Consider the following 20,084-nt stretch of genomic DNA (forward strand, 5'->3'; position numbering starts at 1 on the left):
GTCCTTCCACTGATGTGACCTACAGTTGTGAGGGGACATTTGCCTTGGAGTCCCCAAGATGCCTTTCTCAAGCAAGTCTCCTCTAATCTCCACAGATTCTCATTCTTCTCCCCAACCCCTGCCCGTACCTAAGGAACAAACTCCTTTATTCCCCTGAGAAAGTTTATACATTCCACCTCCCTCCTGTTCAACCCATGAAATAGACCAAGTACCCTCTCATTCCCTAAAGTACAGCCAGACAAACACCTCCCAGCCCCTTGGTGCTGCACACATTCCCCAAGGGAAGCCGGAGGCTGGGGTGCCTGACCACTCACTCCATGACCCACAGCTCGGTCCCCCAGGGCCACGCAAGGGGCAAACCAGGCAGAGCAGTGAGAGGAGGGAAGATGCCCCAGCCAGCCCTGGTGTGGCAGCTGCTCCCTGAGCTGTGCACAAGGGGCCAGAGGGAGGTGTGAAGTGCTGGGAAGGACCGCAGCAGAGAGAGAGGCTGAGGTTTGCGGAGAGGGAGCCCCGGGGACCAGGTGAAAAAGGGAAGGTCACGGTCAGCAGGGAGAGGCAAGCAAGGGGGTCACCCCACCGGAGTTCAGCGGCACCCGGCATAGAGAAAGAGATGCAGAGAGGAGTATGCCAGTTGTCTAACTCATTTTAGAAAGCTATCTTGAAGATTTTCTAGCTCACCTCAGTGGTGGAATAATACAGAGGCCTCAATAAATATTGAGCAACAAAAATTTCTCAATGAAATTGATAACCGGTTTGGGATGGAGAACATGGGTCCAGCCAGGAGAACAGAGAAGCATCCTGCCTGGTGAGGGGCCCAGGGAGGGCGGGACTCTTAATAGCTGGATTCAGCCCAGCTCCTTGTTTTATTTCCTTAAAGAATACCTGAAGATTTAAATCTATATTTGAAATTTCCTTTCCTTCTCGTCTTGTTGTTGGGACCTGTGATTAAAATCCAAATGTTTAATAATTATTTCATGTCATTTTCCATGGGTATTAAATACTACTTTGCAAACAATATTAGGAGCCTTGAGCTCCCGGTTCCAGTTTTGTCAGTGATGTGGAAATGTGTGTCTCAATATCTGCATCTATAAACTAGGATGATGCACCCACCGTATCTGATTGGAGTGCGTAGGATCAGGTTATTAGGTACAGAGCCAGCGGCAGGTGTTATTATTCTATGATAAACCTCATGGTCAATAACAAGCTGGTTCATGTTTGATGTCAACCAACACTGGGGAAAAACATCTACTTGAAGGGGAATCTCACAATTTTATGATTATACCTCTTTTGATTGAACTGAAAAATTAAATGCATCTGCCTCGAGGTTTAGTTAAGTCCAACATGCCAAGGCTCAGAGCATTAGCTGACTTTCCAGTGTCAGCTCCAAACAGAGGCAGTTCCATGCAGAGCAGAAGCAGCTGTTTAGAAAAAGCCTCAGGCTGTCTCATCACGAGACGAGGCGATGGTCACTCTTCTCGCGATGTGCATTTTCTGGATGGGGAGAGGCAGTGTCCCATAGGGAAAGTCCCCTGGCTTCCCACTGGGTGTTTCCCCATCCGGGGTCGCTTCCTCCCTAACACATTCTCTTTTCAGGGCATGCACAAGCACTGAGATCGTTTTTTTTCATCCTCTCCTCAGCCTCCCGCCACAGTATGCGAGCCATCAGCTGCCTTGGCTCAGACTCCGTGGGTGAAGTTTCCACTCCCCTCCTCTGGGGTCAGCACCAGGGACACCAAGGACAGCCATGGATGAGTGACCCATACCACAGATGGCCTGGCACAGCCCAAATGGGGGCTCCCAAAGAGGGACGAGATGGCGTTTGTTGTCAAACCTAGGCAAGCTTGGTCAAGCCCCTCTGCCTTGCTGGTTTAGCACAGCAGCTGGGTGCAGAGCCTGGCTTTGAGGAGAGAGAAATGCCTTCTTTCTAGCTAAGGTGCATTCCCAGGCGATGCCTTCTGTGTGTATCCCTGTGTGATGCAGGGGCCACGGGCATCATCCGTCCTCCACCCCATGAGGCGCCTGGAGCTGGGGTGCCCAGCCACTGGCTCCATGTCCCACAGCCGAGCTCCCCCGACCCAGGGGCCATGTGAGAAGCAAACCCAGCAGAGCAGTGAGAGGAAGGAAGATGCCCCAGCCAGCCCTAATGTAGTGGCTGCCCCTGGAGCTGTGTGTGAGGGGCCTCAGGGAGGTGCAGAAGGCTGGGAAGAACTGCAGCAGAGGAACAGGCTGAGGTTTGCAGAGAAGGAGCCAGGGACCAGGTGAGAAAGAGAAGGTCGTGATCGGCACAGAAGAGGGAAGTGAGGGGGTCTGTGCCTTTGTGATTGAGTGCTGGAGGTGGGCTCTCCTCCCCTCTCCCACGCCTCTCAGCTGAGCCCCTCATGGAGACGCCAACTCTCCCTGCCACCTTGGAGGAGAAAGGAAGTCTCGTTCGTTGAGGAGGACTGAAGACATCTGCAACTTGCAATGGGAAGGATGAAAACCTGTCCAAGGTGGCTGGACAAGTCCCCAGAGGCAGGAAGGAGAGAGTTACCATCAGTCATGGGACTGCCTTGTGCATTCCCTGTGTGCACATGTGTTTGTGTGTGTGTATGTATATGTGTATTTGTGTGTGCATGTGTGTGTAGGTGTGGGTTTGTGTGTACATGTGAGCACAAGTTTGCATGTGTGTGCAAGTGTGCATGCGTGTGTGTGTGTTGGGAGGAGATACGCAGGGTGTAGAGTGGCTGTCCTTCTGTTCAGACGAGGCCAACTCTAACTTTCCCACCAGACTGACCCCAGGAAAAAAACACACTCTGGCACTTCCACTACACTTTGGCTCCTCAGAGTGGAGAAACCAGTCAAACAGGCCTTGGAACCTCAGCCGGCGCAGAAACTCCTCACACTCCTGTGTTTGCAGAAACTGATCTCACCTGGCACCTGTGCTGTCTCCACGGTGTTGGCACGTTGGCACGGCCCTGACCTTCTCTGGGGACAGGGCAGCCCCAGGGAAATGAGAAGGGCCTGTGTGGAGGGTGTGATCTGTGGAAGAGAATACCGGGGACCCAGCTTCACAAAGCTCATCTCTCTTGCGATTATCCTCAACAATGAGAAATAGAAATGGTGAGTGATTGTGCTGGCTTCACAGGCAGTTGGCTCCGAGCCCCCTTTCCTAGGTACTCCTAGACACCACACACCTCGCCTACACACCACGCACCTCCCCTACACACCGCGCACCTCCCCTACACACCGCGCACCTCCCCTACACACCACGCACCTCCCCTACACACCGCGCACCTCGCCTACACACCGCGCACCTCGCCTACACACCGCGCACCTCGCCTACACACCGCGCACCTCCCCTACACACCGCGCACCTCCCCTACACACCGCGCACCTCGCCTACACACCGCGCACCTCCCCTACACACCGCGCACCTCCCCTACACACCGCGCACCTCCCCTACACACCGCACATCTTCCCAACAGCGTGTGGTCAGATCACTGGGGGTTAGCTCCTGGCTTCTGCACTTTGCTACCTGTGTGGCCTGGGTGAGGTGCTTCACCCCCAAACACTGCATGCCTCTCCAGTGAAGAAGATGGTACTAGCACCTGCCTTATAGGAGCCTTGAGAGGGTGAAAGCCCTGCAGGAGAGCCTCCTCCCAGCACCTCGCGAGAGCAGGCACTCAGTAGGCAGAAGCCGCCTCAGAGCTCCTGCACCCCCGGCCTGCGCCAGCTCTCTGCTGGGTGCCATGCCAGGCTGCTTCCTGGCCAAAGCAGAAGTATCCTCACTGCAGACCTGGGTGGCAATTCTAAGTTCTCAGGGCTTCAGCTGAGTGGAGAAACACCTGATTTCACTGATGCCATGGACAGTATCGACCTTGCTGTCCACTGCACTCCTGGGGCCCCCAACATGGTCCACGTGTGTGGAACACGCTTGACAGAGGCTCATAATTCCACAGGAAATCATCACAGGGTGAGGACTCGGAAGGTGGAGAGCTTGTTCCAATCCAGATTCCTGTCCAACCAACGGTGTGATTCTTGGGCTACAACAACCTGAAGTCACGCCAGGGGGTTCCCTGGGCAAAGGGCAGAGGCCCCCCCACTCCCTCTCCTGGAGAGGATGCTTATGCGTTCTCAGGTGAGGAGAGGCTCTGGGGCTGGCGTGGGTTGCTATTTATCCAATGGCCGCCATCTGTCTAGACTTGCTGGGCTAGTTGGCAAGGGCAGTCCTCCCCCAGACTCTTACCCATCAATGACACTCCTGAGAACCTGGCAGGACACACCTGGCTCTGTGTCCCAGACCCGGAGCCTGTTCATCTGTCCCCATCCCCTTGCCCTGATTATCCAACACCTCCTGGATAAGTGTCTTGAGAGAGGTACTTATCCGAGAACTGAAACATTTCAACTCGGACCGTATTGGATGAAAATATAAGGTGGATTACATGTTTTATTCCCCATCATTTTAAACAAATTAGATGGAGTATAATCCCAGTGGTTTAAAATGATACACGGGGCCCTCCATTCACTGCACAGAGGTTTGCGTGGCGTCTGCCATGCGTGACACGGTCCTGGTTCGCGGCATTTCCCAGGTGATCCTTCCCACCTGCTGTCGTGGGGTAAGTGGTCCCTCTCCCTTTCCCATGGGTCTTCTCAGCGCGTCCTGAGCTCCTCTTCATTTCACAGCTAGTATTGGCAGAACTTAGGGCATAACTCAGTTGTCAGGAAAAGATATCAGCAGCTTTCGTCTAAAATCAGTAATAAAGCAATGGTTCTGAGGGTGGTGCTCAGGACTGCCAGTGTATTTCAGGATTCAGGACCACATTCTGAAGCGTGAAGAGTGCCATGAGCCTGAACGCTGGACAAGATCAGGGATTATCATGATCCTGTTCATTGCTATAACACACATATATACAAGAACCCATTGGGGAAGTTTAGACCTAAACAACTAAATGCAAGCCGATGGATGTGCAAAGTGAGAGGCGAGAGAGAAGTGTATTTGAATAATCCTGGAAACCCAGAAGTTCTCAAAGAAAAGGTAGATATATTTGACCACCTATAAAAAAGGTAAAAACTTTTGCATGAGCAGCAAAAAAAGACTATATCTAGATAAAGCAGAATGATAGATCTTGGGGGAAATGATAAATATACAAATGATTTTATATATAAAGAGCTCTAAAATTGTTAAAACTACAATGATAACAATTCAATAGAAAAATAAGCCAAGGATATAAAGAGCCAGTTCACAGGACAGCAAATTCAAATGGCCAAGAAACAGTAAAAGATGCTAAAATTCGGCGGTAGAGGAGGAAGTACAAATTAAAATAATAATGAGGCATCATTTCATGCCCAATCTAGCTGGCAAAAATTGAATTAATTAAAATACCTACTTCTAGAGAAGATGTGAAGAAATTGTTATCATTCCACATTGCTGGTGAAAAGGTCAAATGTGACAGCTTTATTCTAAGCAATCTGGCAATGTGTCATGTGTTACAACGAGTAACAGGATTATACATGTATAAACAAAAATCTAGGATATTAATGTGGGTTGCAGAGACACCAATATGCAGAAAAGGGGGTGAAAAGATGAAAAAGGTTGAATGATATGGCCATTGTGTGTGTGTGTGTGTATAAAAGAAACTGGATAAACATTTTTAAAGGATCTTTGTTTTGTTAAGTATTTCCTATTTATTTTTATTTTTCCTTTTTTTTTTTTTTTTTTTTTTGATACAGTGTCTTGCTCTGTCGCCCCAGCTGGAGTGCAGTGGCACAATCTTGGCTCACTGCAACCTGTGCCTCCCGGGCTCAAACAATCCTCCCACCTCAGGCTCCCGAGTAGGGCCCATCCCAGGGAGAGCTGGAGACAAGGAGGCCCTGGGCTTAGGAGCTCTGGTTGCATCCACTGTAGAGGAGGTTAGGAATCCCTACCTCTTCCTGCTCTGGGGCTGCTGCAAGAAGCGAATGGGAAAGTGCCTGTAGCCTGCAAGGCACCCTACAAAGGCAAGGGACCAGTCTTCCCTCCCATTGTGAGTTCTACCCTCTTGAGACCCCACCTCCCACCAGCAGCTGCGGGTGCCTGGCCAGTGGCCTGTCCAGTAAGCGGGTGGCCGCTCAGAGGCTTTTGGGAAGCAACACCTCCGTGCCATTGCTCTTCATACCTGGACGGTGCCAAGCAAGGAGACAACGGCCCTGGGGTCCAACAGGGGCCAGGAAAGCAAGAGAGATGTGAGTTTGTGGTCAGAGAGGAAAGGAGGCGGGCGCCATGCAGGAGCATAGGGCCGTCTGTGGAGGACAGGGCTGGCCAGACGGTGTCCTCTCCCCCTGGCACTTGCTCTCCTCTGCGCTTGCCGTTGGACACACGGGCCTTGCAGAGAGAGGAAGGGCACTGGCTTTGACTCAACAGAGCAGTGAGCCTGGGAGAGCCGCCTCCTCCCTCTGGCCTGACGGCAGCCCAGTGCCTACGCTCCACTCCTACTGACCTCACAGGCTCAGTCCCCTCGACAGGAAGGTCCTCTGCGTAGTTCCAGCGGACGGTTGGCTGCTCCCCGCTCTTAGGAGCTCTTTCCAAGGGAAACCTGTCCTGTAGGAGCCAGCCCGTCTGCAGGGATTGATGTGCATCCCCTCCAGGCCAGAGCAGGTCCCGGCACCAAGCTCAGCTGCAGGGTGCCCTGGGTGGGGCTGTGTCCTGGGAGGAGAGCAGGGCTGCCCCAGAGAAGGAAGAGGGAGAAAGGGACAGGAGTGCCCTGCCCATACAGGCTCCGTGGAGGGGAGTCCAGAGACAGGAACCTGGGCTACCAGCAAGTCTGACCCCGTGTCTATAGTGGAAATGAATTTGGGTCCCACAGGAGGCCACTGGTGGAGGTGAAGCCTGCAATGGCCAGGGGGACTGAGGGCAGGAAGATCCCCTCCCCAAACCACCCTTCTGCCCTCCCACCCAGCCTCCCTCACCAGGCCTCCCCACACTGTACCCTGTCCTCCCAGGACCCCCTTACTGCACCCTTCGCAAGCCATCCAGATGCAAGCAGCCCCCTAAAGCAGCTCTGCCCTCCCGCAGGCCACGACTGCCCTCCTGCACCCACAGCACTTTGCCCCGACCTCCCGGGGGGATGCCTGTGTACCTGTTGCCTCCCCCACCTACTGGGCTGAGGTCCAGCCGCAATGCAGGGGTGCTCTCCCTGCCACCCTTGAACTGGTCAGGGCTGGTCACAGACAACACTTTGAGGAGTCAGGCACGCTGACTGAGTAACCTCACGGGGCCCCTGGTGGAGCCGCCCTTCACCCAAGGCCCAGCCTTGCAGGGTCCAATGCACGTGGACTGGTTGGCAGATGCTGGCTCTGGGCTCAGAAGCAGGGAAAGGGCAGCGGGGCAAACCAGGGCTTCCAGGCAGGAGACCCAGTCCTGCTCCTCCTCTCGGCTCAGTGTCTGCATTTGCCCAGAGCTCAGTGCCAGTGGCCTGTGGAAACCTTTGACCCTTTCTTTGGTCCTGGAATTTTCTGAGTGTGCAGTGAGTGGCTTGAGAAGAAGAAATATGCTTCCAGGTAAACATGGCCTCGGCTGGCGTGGACACGCCCACCAGCCATTCACAAGCCTTTCCTCCTGTGCCTGCAGCCAGGCCCAGGGCAGCCTCAGGGTTAACCCCCATTTCAGAGCCAGGGAAGCCAGGGAATGAAAAGAAGGAGCTGCCCCTCATAAGGGAGGCTGGAATCAAAATACATGCCCGAGACTCATGTGGTGTTCGTCCCACACCGGCTGCCCTGGATCCAGGTGCTTCCTCAGGCGCATCTGGCACCTGATCCCAACTAGGGTTTGACGGCTCCTTGGGCGCCTCTTTCCCATCCACCCCTGACCATTACCCAGGGTCCATCCCCACTGGACTTGGACATCTTTAAAACCCCACTTCCGAGGACTCTACGCCTTTTCCACAAATATGTTCTCAGGCCTCTTCTTGGATCCCCCGGCTCTTGGGTGGAGGTTTAATTGTAAAAGATACACACACATTTGCTGTTCTTTTCCAGCACTAAATCTTCCCCAGCTGCCACATCCCACTTTCTTATCAACCCAGGTGTCCTCCGCCACTCACCCCCAACACCAGTTTTACTCTTTCTATTCTTTTCTAGGACAGGCTGTGTTCCCACACCCCCTTCTCCTCAACTGAGTGACATTTAAGAAGCGCTGGCGTTTCTGCTGGCCCGGAGGCTGGGACCTCCTGGACCTGGCTGGCCGGGTCTCCTCCTCCCTCCTCCCTTGGGATAAGATGCCCACAGCCCTTTCTGCACCACTGTAGGTTGCCTTCCCTCTCCTTCCCACAGTCTGGTTCAGTCAACCACAGCTTTCCTAGCACCGGGGCTGTTTCTCCTTCCTGCTTCCTTCTCTCAGGCAGTTGCTTCTTCCCTGTTCTGGAGCTTCAAATTGGCTTTCGCCGGTTCATGAGAAGTCACTAGTTCATAACGAGTTCATGAGGGTGGGACGTTGATGTGATGTCCTCAAGTTCCCCAGACACAGAACAACTCTGTGCTGTGTGTACCCCAGCCCTGGGGTTCGTGCCACCCTCTGCAGTGGGGTTTCTGAGAATCCCCTGCACCAGGGCTTAGTAAAGTCAGGTGCCACCAGCTTTATCCTTTACTTAAACATCCATTGCAGCCTGGCCACACCTTGGTGCCCAAACTGGGCAGAACCACATCGAAGCCACCGATGCCCCGGTTATCTGAGGAGGACAGGCAATGTGCACCTGCCCTTTCTATGTGCCAGGCGCTGTGCTAAGGGCTTTGATGCATGACCTCATTCTTCCTCTCCTTTTATTGTTATTAAAATAAGAGTAAGCAGATGAAGTGATTGAGGCTTAGTGAGGTCACAAAACCAGTTCATCAAAGAGGTAGAAATGCAAATCTAGGTTTGCCTGATGCCAGAACCCAGGCTCTTATCCAGGGCACCATAGCGTCTGCTCATTATCTGATAGCTTCATCTTTCCTCCATAAGTCATTGAAGACAAAACTCAGCTCCAGCAGCCCCTGGCTCGACAGCAAGGCTTTCTAGCACAGAAGCCCAGCCCAAGGCCCCAGCGTTGTCCCACACCCCCAAGTGGAGAAGCACATTCACAGCTTCACCAGGCCTAGCACGGGCAGGGGCCTGCGGAGGCAGCAGGGAGTGGAAGAAAGAGCACTGGCCATGCCAGAAAGAGGTGGCAATTCAGGCCTGGCTCTGCCTCCCACCAATTATGTCCTTTGGAAACACACTTAACTGCATGAGTCAGTTTTAAATTTTTATTTTATTTTATTTTATTTTATTTTATTTGAGATGGAGTCAGACTGCAGTGCAGTGGCACGATCTCGGTTCACTGCAACCTCTCAGGTTCAAGCGATGCTCCTGCCTCAGCCTCCCAAGTAGCTGGGATTACAGGCACATGCCACCACACCCTGATAATTTTTGTATTTTTAATAGATACAGGGTTTTATCATGTTGGTCAGGCTGGCCTCGAACTCCTGGCCTCAAGTGATCTGCCCGCCTCAGCCTCCCAAAGTGTTGGAATTACATGCATGAGCCACCACGCCTGGCAGTTTTAAAATTTTAATGCGGTCATCTGGTTACTGTACATTTCTATGAAATACACTTGTATAAAATCCTTGGAAGCAATTTCACCAAGAACTCACTATCATCTTGGTCAGTCTCTATTTATGTAAGTCTATCATTATCTTATCTTCCGGAACATTCTGCGACAAGCTGGCTTGGCCTTCTCTCTTCCTTGGTAACTCGGCTTCTCTAGGTTAAAAATCTCTTTACTTGAGTTTTGACTTCTACCTCCTACTTTCTTGTAAGTTTCTCCTTTGTGTTTTAATGTCTGTGTTCTCTGTGACACGTGTGGAAATAATGATTTGATTCCCAAAGATCACTAGCCTTACTCTTCTCGAAGAGCTTTCTTTGCCGGTTTTTGTTTGTGTTTGTTTTGTTCTTAGCATGTCTGACTATTTTCTGGCATCTTAAAAAGAGAGCCGCGCTTCCTCGAGCCCCCCTTTTGTTACTGTGTTAATATCTTTCTATTCTGATGGGAGTTGTCTCATCCTGCCGTGGCCCCTGCCAAATACATCAGCTGGATTCTATTACTATCTATTACTTGATTCTATTACTATACACATATGTCTCGCTTTGACACATTGCACACTCGCGTTTTCCTTGCCCATAGTCCTCAGGGATACTGGCCCGTTTTCCTTTCTTCAGCACATCCAGTGGTGTGATCGCTTACAGTCAAAGCAGCGCTTAGAACTCCAGTCCTCTAAACCCACTTGAGATATTTGGATTCACCTTCCTGTTGTGTTTGTTTCCCAAGCTAGAACATTTTCTCCTAAGATACGCCTGAGATTCCTTCCTCAGGGCATAGTTTATCCATATAGGATCCAGAGTTTTGCAACTCGGGGCAGCTCTTTTTCCCAGTGGCTGGCACCTTGAGCCCCAAACCTGGTTCCTTCTCCTGTATATGGCCTCCTTTCCACTTCCTATGAAGATGGCACCAGGGTCTTCTCCCGCCGAGCCTTCTCTTTGCAAAGGGAAGGCCACTACTGATCACGCCTCGACTTCTCAGGGAGCCAGAGCTGCTCCGTGGAGCTCTCAGTGGAGACACACCATGCTTCCTGCTGGGACATCTCACGGGATGACAGAGAACCCGCAAATGCTGCTCTGCCACGTCCCATTAGCAGAAACACCTGTTATAGCTTCTAATCCCTCTTCGCCTAAGAACTGAGACCAGGCAGGAAGCTTTGGGGTCTGGGAAAGGACACGCGGGGTGGCAGGGAGGCGTCCAGCTGGGAGTGGGCATCAGGCACCCCCCGCACCCTGCCCCTCTCTCACCATCAGGGGTGTGACTGGACAAACCCCGGGCCTCCGCCTGTTTCTTCCCTCAGGGTGAGATCTCACACAGAACCTCCTTGGGCTCCATGCAAGAATGTCTGGGGCCTGGCAGGAAACATGACCTGTGAGCTCCTTGGCGGCAGAACTTTGCTGAAACCACCCTGAGGTCCTCGGGCCAGGCAAGGCGCTGACACAAAGTGGACTCTTAGTGAGCGCCAATTTGATGAATGATAAGGAAAGGATGGATGGCTGAATGAACGAATGCATGAATGAGTGGAATACAAAGTTCTGCCAGCATTTAAAGTCCTTTTTTTCCCCCCTTACTGGTCCATTCTCCAAAACAGAGTCCACCTTCTCTGTGGGTCTGAAATGCACGTCAAACCTCATTTCCACAAATGTGGCTGCCTTCAGGTCTGTGCCGGACGCACCTCGGTGGAATTCATAAGAAGGTTCCCATGGAGAGCTTCCTTCCCTGGAGCCTGCGACCTGCAACCTCAGAGCCCCTGCTCCCCGCTCCCCTCCAGGAAGCCGTGTGTGAGCTCTAGTCCGTCCGTCCGTTCTCTTCTTTCCTTTGCAGGATTCTCCGCCCTAACGTCATTCCTTCAGGACTCCCTGGAGCCAGGAATGGCAGGAGAATCTGGGAAAAGCAAGCGGCCCCAGAGAAGCCCTTTCTCCTCCCCATTCCTTCTCATTTCCCTCCCTTCTTGCCTCCAGTTCTCTACCAAGCTCCCCTCGTGGCAGATACTCACCTGTGGTGTGTCCTCAGCCAAACTAGGGAGAAAAAGCTCAGAGCTTCTCATACCTCATTTCCCTCATTTCCTCTCTAATGGCCTTCTTTACTGAGTTCTCTTGGGACACCCACCCCTCACTCCCACCCCTTCCTCACCATGGGCACCTGCCACCCTTCCCAGGGCCTCCCTGCGCGGAAGCAGCAAATCCGGCCTTGCGCTGGCAGACTTGCTCAGTCTCAGGCGAGGGCCTTTCTGCCTCCTTCGTGCCCCTTTAGAGATGAGGTCAGAAGCTGTCTGTTCTCTTCATTTTACACATGCAGAAATGGATACACAGAAACACCAAGAGGTTTGGACTGAACTGTGTCCCCCTCAAATTCATAGGCTCAAGTCCTGCCCCTCCATGGGATGGTATTTGCAGCGGGTGAGACGGGGTCACGAGGGGTGGGGCCCCATGGAAGTCATCTTCCAAATGAAAAGTGTATCCCCCAGCACAAAATAATAGTGACTATTTATGGAGCTCTTAGGGTGTCAGAGGCCTGACCACTCTTTGGAGTCCTCTCATGTCTTAATTCATGTCACTCTGGTCACCCTCTGATCTGGACGCTGCCATGATGCCCGTTGTACACATGAGGACCTGAGCCATGAAAGCTGTGATTTGCATGATGCATATGAAACAGTTGAAAGCAGAGGTGGGGAAAGGAAGGCGGCCAGGTGGCCTGGGCTCCTGCCCCTCACCTTCCCTCGCCCCCACGCATCTCTTGAAGGACCTCTGCAGAACTCAGCGGTTTCGAAGAGCAGAGTTTAAAACCACAGCAGTAAATAACTAAGGCAGGGTCTGAAGAAATGGTGAAATGGGAGCTGCATTTTGCCGAATCCCTTTGCCTGCTTTAAATCTCTCATCAGGGTACTGAGCCCACGCCCTAAACCCTCCTACCTTCTCCACACATCCCACACTTACCCGCAGGCAACCCATTGTCACAGGGATGCTTGAGTCACATGTGTGGGTACAAACTCATGCACACGCACGTGCACGCCTTCCTGTATTAAATGCTAAGGTTTGCTTCTGAAGCATAAACTTCAAAGGCTGGAATTGGGAACAGAAGCTCTTCCTGCTGCTTGGGAAACTCCTTATCCTTCAAGGAAGATCAACTTGTTCTCTGGGAGATAATTATCTTGCCCCTTTGGTTGTAGAAGCTTAAAGTAACAAATTGTCCTACTTAGCTAATCATCAAATGCATCTTGGTATAAAAAGATCTGTAGCATGTGGCTAAGCCCCTCAATGACATCCTCCTACTTAATTTTGTTTTGTTTTGTTTTGTTTTTTTGAGACAGAGTCCCGCTCTGTCACCCAGCGCCTGGAGTGCAGAGGCACCATCTCGGCTCACTGCAATCTCTGCCTCCTAGATTCAAGCCATTCTCCTGCCTCAGCCTCCCAAGTAGCTGGGATTAGAGGGATGGGCCACCACACCTGGCTAATTTTTGTATTTTTAGTAGAAACGGGCTTTCACTATGTTGGCCAGCTGGTCTTGAACTCCTGACCTCGTGATCCGCCTGCCTTAGCCTCCCAAAGTGCTGGGATTACAGGCGTGAGCGCCACAGCGCTGTGAGGGCCACAGCGCCCGGCCCATATTTTCTGTCATTTTTTTCAAAACATCAAGCATCAGGTTTGAAAGGTCAGTGGATCATACAACTGAAGCTCTCCCGGAGTAAATCCCCCATTCTCCCTCCCCCTCCCCCCATCCCCTCTCCTCCCTCTGCCTCTGTCCAGGCCCTTCACTTGCACCTCTCACCACCCACCACCCCCCAGCACAGGCAGGGCAGTGAGTGAGCTCACTGTGGGCTGTTGGGGAAAGTTCCAATCCCTGCATATTTCACAAGAAATAACCCTCTTCCCAGGAAAGTAACAAGTCCAAGAATAGATTTTTTTTTTTTTTAGTATTTGGCTGCTTTTATCATGAGACCTATTACTGGTCTGCATTGGTTTAGGGCTGATCATTTAATCCTGGTTTAATCCCACTTGCTGTCAGGCCACGTTAATGCCTCTTGCTTGGCCCTTTGCGAAATGCATCCATGGAGGTGCTCAGCGAGGCTCCGGATCTGGCCTCTGCAGCCGAGGCAGCCGTAGAACTCCATTGTGCTGAGAAGGCAGCTCTTGCATGGCAGGATAGCCCAGGGCTACCTGCTGCAAACTGCAAGACCTGACGTGGGGACCTGCCCAGGACGGTCTCCGTACAATCCCATTGTTTGGCTTGGGGGCCCGTGGTGCAGGTGAGGCCCCCAACCATGCAAGAGGACCGCTTGTATGTGATGACCAGGCAAGAGGCCGCGCAGGGCCCTGCAGGCTTCGGGGAGCATGCTTACATGCCAGCTTTTCACATGATGATCTATCAGATTTCAATTAAACCAATCGCTGCTCTGTTCCAGAACAGTGGTCTCCTCCCTGAATGTCAACTCCAGCCCAGCCCGGGACACAGCCCTGTGTGAATCTGAAGGAGTCACCTGAGACAGAACGAAAGTCACCCAAAAAGCCGAGCCAGGCAGCACATCTGGAGGAGGCTTTAAAGAGACGGTAGGAAAGGAAGGCCCAGGGCCCATGGTCCTGCAGGAAATCCCTCCATCTGTGGGGAAGCAGTGAGGCTGACTGAGAAAGGGTGCTTTCACCCCATGGTCAATGGGAGATGGAGTATAGAGCAAAGCATATCAATTTTCAGGTCAATCCGGGCCTTGGGAAGCAAAAGGAAGCCGCAGTATCTGGTCAATTCCACGGGCAGGACACAGATAGCATTGCCGTTCTCATACACGTTTCATCAGCATCTCCGGTAGCTTGTCTTCATGTCCTCCATCTCCATTTGGTTGCTGTTGCACACTGGAGTGTGAACTGCAAAAATTCCAGATTGACAACATATCTCGTGAAGGCTCTACAAATCCAGGCACATCTGACAATTTCCAGAAGACTGGAAGGGAGCTCATGATGGAAAGTCGCTGGTAGGAAGTTTGGATGCTGGGAACAAAGACCCCAAAGTCCAGGCAGGCAAACAGGCCAAATGAAAAGACAGCCCAAGAAAAGAAGTAGCCAAGGAGTTTGCTCTGTGATGAGTTGTGGGGAGCGCGGGGGCTCCTAGCAGGTATTTTTTAATTCTTCCATTTGTGTGTTTCCCTGGTGATCCTACAAGTCATGTGAGGAACACGCTCCTGCCAGTGGGTGAAGGTCGAGGTCCTGATGAAGCGCTGCTCGTCATGCTCCAGGAGCGGGGCCGCCCTTCCAGGCTTCTCCTTCCACCTCTTTCCTGAATGCCCCACATCCTCTTTCACCTGGCTCCTCCCATCTGCCCTAGTTGGGCTGTCAGCTTAACCTTCAAATTCGGCTTTGAGTCTGGAGTGTCTTCCTGACCTCCACGGGTTCTTTACTAAGGAGAGAAGCCTTCTCTTCCCCTGAGACTTGCTGGCACGTATCACTTCAGCAGGTTCCTGGCCTCTCTCTAAGGAGCCTGCACCAGAGGCCCTGGGTGGTGGCTGTAATAGACAGCTGGGGGTGAACACTGCGATGCACCAGAGGGCTTGCAGGAAGCTGGGTGTGTGAGTCCATGCCTCCTGAGGCCTACACAACACACATGGTATGGGGGCAGGTTCTCATTCTTGCAGAGACATGAACAGAGGAGAAGCCTGGTGGTCGATGTCCACAGGTGCCAAGGTGTCCTGAGGCACCAAGTCTTAGCAGCTGCTCCCAGGGGCCAGCATAGAGGTCTCCAGCCACCACCAAGCCACATGGCAAATGAGGACAGTGGGGAAGAAATAACAGACAACACAGGCAAATAAAACAGGCACTTGGGCAAGGCCGTTTGAGGGATAGCATGGAATTTTTTGAACTAGAACTTGAAGGAAGGATGAGGTTCCAACAATCCTTGTGCCATTGGAGGCGGAGCTGCTCTTTGGTGACAACATGATCCTCTTGTGCTCTGTTTACTTGGCAAATACTGATTGAAGTCGGTGAGGCAGAGGACCTGTCCTATCTGAGGAGGTCTGACAGGGAAAGAAGTCAGAAACAGCCCTGGCTCTTGTGAAACGAAGATGGGAAGGAACTGAAAGAGGGGGTAAAACAGAAGTGACGGGAGGAGGCAGAGAGTTAATTAAAAGTGGGTATTCAGGGAAGCCCTCACAAGGAAATGGAATTTGACTTTCAACTGAGTGGCAGGGAAGGGTCAGCACTTCAAGGTTGGGGGCAGAGTGTCCAGGCAGACAGGGGACCCATGCGAAGTCACAAGAGTGGGAATCACACTAAGGGTGTTGTTCAAGGAGCAGAAAGTAGGCTGGAACATAGTCTTGAGTGGTCAACGATGGGATCACAGCGAGGAAGGCGGGAAACAATCATGGATGGTGAAGAGAGGTCTTTCTAGAATTTTGAGTAAGAAAAGACATGCATTGAATATAACATAAATAGGGAGACCACTTATGAGGCCATTGAATATTCCTGCCTCGAGGTGATGGTGGCTTGGTGCAGTGGATGAGTAAAGAAACATTTTCAAAGTAGAGCTGAAGGATTGGCTTAGAAGTGCAAGAGGAAGGGAGGAATTAAATATGACTCTAGGGTTTTGTTCTGAACAATTGAATGAATCGTTTTTTAAAGAGATGGGAAGACCCAGCTACTCAGGAGGCTGCGTTGGGAGGATGGCTTGAGCCCAGGAGGCAGAGGTTGCTGTGAGCCAAAATGGCGCCCCTGCACTCCAGCCTGGGCGACAGAGCCAAACTCTGTCTCAAAAAGAGACGGAGAGATGAGAAGACTAGAGGAGGCAGGGATGAAGGCCAAGAAGTCTGCTTGGTCACATTAGCCTGAGATGGTGATTAAACATGCAAATGGAGGTGTTAGATTGGCAGCTGCATGCATGAGGTGCTTAGCAGAAAAGGTGGAGAGATTTGTACGCTACGAAGAAGCCTGTCTTGATACTTTCCTGCACTGAAAGCCATCTAAGGCAGGGCCAGTCCTGGCTTCTGTTGTCTGTTTGGCAGCTTCTGGACAAAAGGGTCAAAAACTGCATTAATGATGACCACAGAGAAAATGGAAAGGGAGGCTAGCTGTAGGAATTGGAAGATCTAGGTCCCAGTCTAAGTTCTAAACTTGCTAGTTGTCCAACTTTAATTCATATTCATCATCTGTGATATGGAGACATAACACAAAGGATAGTAATTGCTCAATGGATAGTAAGCAAATCCATGTCTGACATTATAAATGGAACCATGAAACCGTAAAAGAACTAACATAACTAACTCCATTTTTATTTAAGGGGCCTTTACCCATTCCTGCATGGATGCTAGGATAATTTTAGAGCACTGAGATAATACATAAACACAGAAATCATGTAGTTTTTGAAACGCACTCTGAGATTAAAGGTAAAGCATATAAACAATTAACCATGTTTCGTTAAAGATTTACAGATGCCTTGTGACCTCACCAAGGACAAAGAAGTTTCCAAACTCCTCGGACCCTCACGGGCACCCAGATATCTGCAGTCCTAGATCACCTCTTGATGCTAATCCTCCCTTCTTCACCATATCCCCCTCCCATGAAAAAAAAAAAACCCTGACCAGCCTGAAATTTTTGAGATGGTATAAAGGTTTAGAACACTAGCTCACCGCCATCTCCTTTATTTGCTGGCTCTCCAGATAAATCTGCTTTTCCTCCCGCCAACCCTTGTCTCTTGAGTCTAGCTTTCAAGTGGTGAGCAGCCGAAGCTGGGTTCAGTTACATAAAAGTGCTAATAATTACACTGGGGAGGAAGGAAGTTGATGAGCAAATGTTAGGGCTGGTGGATGGCTTTATCAAGGAAAGGAGAGTTCAGAACCACTCAGCCACACCCATCCCAGCAGGGTCACTGGAATGGCTACAGATTGGCGAATCTTCATATCCTTATAGCACCCAGCAGGAGAGGCACATTTAAAAGGCTACTTAACAAATTCTTCTTTACAAAGGCTGTTACAATACCACTTCAGGGGGAAAAGCAAATCACCTTGGGCCTTCTGGCTTTAGGGTTTCTAGTTTTCAAAGAAAGCAGCTGCAGTTGGTGTGTGTGTGGCAGGCGGGGGTGGGGGGCAGGTCCCTTCGATCTGTATCTGTTGGGTTCTTTGTTAATACTATTCTCTGCAGGGCCAGCACGGTCCCACCACAATTCCAGAGTCCTTACCTGACAGCTGCAGCCTAGGGAATTCTACACCCAGTTCACAGTCCTGAGTTCCAGCACTCCAGGCACCCGGCTCTCAAAGCCTGTCCATGGATCGGGAACAGGGTGTTCCAAGACCCTTCCTGAGGGCCTGGGAGGTCAAAACTATTTTCACAGTAATACCAACGTTTTTTGCCCTTTTCACTGTGTTGATATTTGCGCTGAGGTCAAAAGCAACAGGGGTAAAACCAGTGCCTTAGCATGAATTAGGAACTGTGTGCTAGGCATCATGACACTCTCCACTGCCATGTTGTCTCACTAAACAAACAAACAAAAGAGCTGGTTGCACTTAAAAATATCCTTGGAGCAGCAGAATTATTTTTATTAAATGTCAAAGCTTACTTGTACATTTTTAACAGTCTGCTGATATTGAAATGTGATGATTGTCATGAGGAAAGCATTGTGTGATTGATTAAACGAGCAGCAAGGTAAGCTTTTTTCATGGAACATCATTTTTGTTGGAAAGAACAGCTGATGGACAATCCACGATCACTCAGACCTAGTATTTGGCAGACATTTTTTCGAGAATGGATGAAGTGAGCCTGTCACTTCAAGGAAAACAACTGGTGGTATTTGTTGGCCATTAAAAATTTTTGAGCTTCTGAATGAAAATTGGAATTTTTGAAATTTTGTATTTGTCACTGTGAACTTGAGCCTCTCCAGTACCTAGAAGCTTTTCTAATGAGATTGGTGGTGACATTAACGAATGTGATTTTTTTTTTTTTTTTGAGACAGGGTCTCACTCTGTCACCCAGGCTAGAGTTCAATGCCATGATCACAGCTCACTGCAGGCTCGATCTCTCTCCCACAATCAAGCAATCCTCCTCCTACCTCAGCCTCCCAAGTAGCTGGGACTACAGGCACACACCACCACACCCAGCTAATTTTTCAATTTTTTGTAGAGACGAGGTCTCACTATGTAGCCCAGGCTGGTCTTGAACTCCTGGATTCAAGCAATCCTCCCACCTCGGCCTCCTAAAGTGCTGAGATCACAGGTGTGAGCCACCACACCTGGCCTAATGAATGTGATTTTTAACCGTTACGTATGTAATTGTTCAACCAGTGAACCAGTATTTTCCAAGTGACCAAAGCATGGCGTTACAAAACCATGCATGGGTAACAGATCTGTTCAAAGGGCAAAAGAGACCAGTGGATTTTCATTTAACGGTATGAAAAGGTCTCTGATACGGTCTCAGATTCCACACTGCAACTCACCTTTCAGAAACCACCACTTGTCAAATTCTGATGTAATGTCAAAGAAGAATATCCACAATTTTTTGAAAAGACTATTCAAATGCTCCCTCCTTCCCCAGATGCATAGCTGTGTGAGGCTGGATAATCATATGCTCCGAAACATTTTGCCACAGATTGAGCGTAGATGCGGATTTGCTTCTGGAAAGCCAAGCATGAAAGATATTTGCAAAACTATTTTGTAAAGTGCCACTCTTCTCCCTATTCCTTGTCTTGGAAAATAGTTATTTTTCATTTAAAAATGTTGTTTTTCTTTAACTTGTATTTTCAGTTGAGGGGCACAAGTGCAGGTTTGCTGCATAGGTAAACTTGTGTCATGGGGGTTTGTTGTACAGATTATTTCATCACCCAAGTATTACTGGCTAGTACCATTAGCCATTTTTCCTGATTCTCTCACTCCTCCCACCCTCCACCCTCCAGTAAGACCCAGTGTGTGTTGTTCCCCTCTGTGTGTCCATGTCTTTTCATCATTTAACTCCCACTTGTAAGTGAGAACATGCAGTATCTGGTTTTCTGTTCCTCCATTAGTTTGAAAGAATAATGGCCCCCAGCTCCATCCATGTCCCTGCAAAGGACCTGATCTCGTTCTTTCTTATGGCTGCGTAGTATTCCATGGTATATTTGTACCACACTTTCTTTATCCAGTCTATCACGGATGGGTGTTTAGGTTAATTCCATGACTCTGTTATCATGAATAGTGCTGCAGTGAACATACGTGTGCATGTGTCTTTATAACAAAGCAATTTATATTCCTTTGGGTACGTTCCCAGTAATAAAATTGCTGAAAAATATGTTTTTATGTGAACAAGTAATGGGTTTATTTCTATTAAGTTATAAATATATAAAAATATACTTAAATATTTAAATATTTATTGGTTTTAGTTGTGAACACAGTAAATATTGATATATATATATATACCCCACATCAACACGAGCCCTTTGGAGTCCCCAATAATTTTTAAATGTTTTAATGGATCCTGAGACCAAAACAATATCTATTCTGTAGGGAAAGGAGTTGCTATATTGGGGTGAGAGGCTGCAGGGAGAGAGTTAAACAGAAAATAGAAAACATTC

General features: G+C 50.1%; 1 long non-coding RNA gene across 1 annotated transcript; it reads right to left on the reverse strand.

Annotated features, from left to right (window-relative positions):
• Nucleotides 1-5,656: 5,656 nt before the first annotated feature.
• Nucleotides 5,657-7,039, reverse strand: LOC123575509 (uncharacterized). Its single transcript, XR_006700770.3, has 3 exons — nucleotides 6,974-7,039; nucleotides 6,456-6,661; nucleotides 5,657-6,340 (listed from the first exon to the last, which is right to left on the reverse strand). It is a non-coding gene; the product is annotated as an uncharacterized lncRNA (long non-coding RNA).
• Between the last annotated feature and the right edge of the window lie 13,045 nt (nucleotides 7,040-20,084).

Source organism: Macaca fascicularis, chromosome 9 (genome assembly GCF_037993035.2).
Source record: "Macaca fascicularis isolate 582-1 chromosome 9, T2T-MFA8v1.1".
NCBI lineage: Eukaryota > Metazoa > Chordata > Mammalia > Primates > Cercopithecidae > Macaca > Macaca fascicularis.